This window comes from Cebus imitator, unplaced genomic scaffold (genome assembly GCF_001604975.1).
Source record: "Cebus imitator isolate Cc_AM_T3 unplaced genomic scaffold, Cebus_imitator-1.0 Scaffold296, whole genome shotgun sequence".
NCBI classification, from domain to species: Eukaryota; Metazoa; Chordata; class Mammalia; order Primates; family Cebidae; genus Cebus; species Cebus imitator.
The window spans coordinates 789,037-791,297 of record NW_016107611.1 but is presented as its reverse complement, the minus strand read 5'-3'; the positions used below and the strand labels follow the sequence as shown (position 1 = coordinate 791,297).

Here is a 2,261-nt window from a genome sequence, read left to right as displayed (position 1 = left end):
ATTTAACAAGATCAATAGGAAAAATACTCTTTAGATACAAAAAGAACGAAAGACCAACCAAAAAATGCAATGAAGGCAGAATATATCGTGGACTTCCACTTTTGTTAATAGCACAGTTATGTAATTCAGAACAACTTGCTTGCTGAGGATAGCTAGACATAGAAAACTCAAGCTTTGAAGCATATTGTATGATCAACTCCTCAAAGTAACTAGGGCCACTGTAATCATTCCTCAAGGAGTTTCTGAATTTGAAAGATGAACAAGTTTACTACTTGTGTTTAAACCATGATTTTTATTTGCTTAAATGTATGATGATGGAATTGATGTTTCAGAGAACTGAGGGTTGAAAGAAGGCAGCAATACCTAAAAATGTCCGCATATCCACGACAGTACATGTTTGCAGTTCTCAGTTACTAAATATGTATTCGTTATTCTGTTATATACAACTACCTCATACAAAGCACCAAGTATGTGCCAGGAACTAGTCCCAACTCTTCAGACTCTGGGACCCTCACTACATTTTCACAACTTTTGTTAAGAGTTGTAAGATGGAGTTTGGCTCTTCTGCCCAGGCTGGAGTGAAGTACCGCCATCTCGGCTCACTGCAACCTTTGTCCCCCGCCCTGGGTTCAAGTGATTCTCCTGCCTCAGCCTCCTGAGTAGTTGGGATTATAAGCACCCCCCCCACCACACCCAGCTAGTTTTCTGTATTTTTAGTAGAGACAGGGTTTCACCATGTAGGCCAGGCTAGTCTTGAATTCCTGATCTCAGGTGATCCACTCGTCCTCACCTCCCAAAGAGCTAGGATTACAGGCGTGAGCCACCGTGCCCAGCTCGTTTTCACAACTTTTTTAAGACAAATAATGTAATGTCCTCTAGTTTACTGTTTGGGATCCAGAGCCAGAGAGAGGTTAAGTATATCTCCTAAGATGGAAATTTGATTATTTTCACCTGCATGTCTAGCCAATGCCCTTAAGAGAAGGTTCAAATGCTTTAACAAGTCACACAAACAGGAATCTTCCAGATGGTGTTTCTCTCTTCAAATCCACTTTCCACTCTACATGTCCAGTCATAATGGATTCCTTGTACTCCTACACAAAGCCTCTAATTCTTTGTATCTGCTGTCCCTTCTGTCATAACCTGCTACTCTTTTCACTCCTAGGTGATAGTCTTCGTCCATAGCTTAAATATTCTCTGCTCTAGTAAGACTTACAATGGGTTCTTGCCTTGCAGACTAATAAAAGTACTGTGTAGTAGCCAAGATTACAGAGGTAGTATAAAGCTGCCTAGATTAAAATACTAGTGCTTCCATTTATTCTGTCCCTTTTTTCTTCATTTGTTAAGTGGAGACTATAATAGGGCTGATATGAGGTATAAACGAATACACGTAAAGCACTGGAAATTCTGACTGATTCATGACCACCCTATAAAAAGTTATCAAATGTTGTTAACCTCATATTATAAACACAGGACACGATTTACGGATGAAAGGTTTCTTTTTTTTTTTTGAGACGGGGTCTTCCTCTGTCACCAGGCTGGAGTGCAGTGGCCCAATCTCGGCTCACTGCAACCTCCGCCTCAGCCTCCGAATAGCTGGGACCACAGGTGTGTGCCACCACACCTGGCTAATTTTTTTGTATTTTTAGTAGAGATGGGGTTTCACCGTGTAGGCCAGGATGGTCTCGATCTCTTGACCTTGTGATCCGCTCCCCCCCCCACCCCCCGGCCTCCCAAAGTGCTGGGATTACAGATGTGAGCCACCACGCCCAGCTGGATGGAAGGTTTCTACAAAAATTTGCTTTGGACAATAACCACACATCAACTTTTGATTACTGTGAAAAAAAACTAGAAGAATATGCAAATGCATCCCACCAAAAGCAAGATAAAGGATCACTAATATTGACATTATTTCCTTTTATTTTTTCCTAAATCCACTTCGGGAATTCTGAATACAATCTAACTGAGCTGCAGGTTTCTGTTTCAGGATACTGGGCAGTTCCACAAACCACAAGCACTGAACCCCTCCTTGTCAATCTTGTGCTGGATACTAAGCACATTGTAAAGAATGGGACATAGTCCCTGCAACAACATAAGATGCAGCCTAAGGGAGAAACAGATCAGATCTAAAAGACCCTAAGTAAAAAATTCCAAATAAAGAAGCCACATTTAGGGCCGGGCGCGGTGGCTCAAGCCTGTAATCCCAGCACTTTGGGAGGCCGAGGCGGGTGGATCACAAGGTCAAGAGATCGAGACCATCCTGG

At 42.3% G+C, this 2,261-nt stretch overlaps 1 protein-coding gene across 11 annotated transcripts in view; it reads right to left on the bottom strand.

The window, feature by feature from the left end:
- The window catches only part of LOC108285292 (zinc finger protein 227), a 25,685-nt gene that overhangs the window by 19,586 nt on the left and 3,838 nt on the right, over positions 1–2,261 (bottom strand). The gene's annotated exons all lie outside the window — the stretch shown is intronic.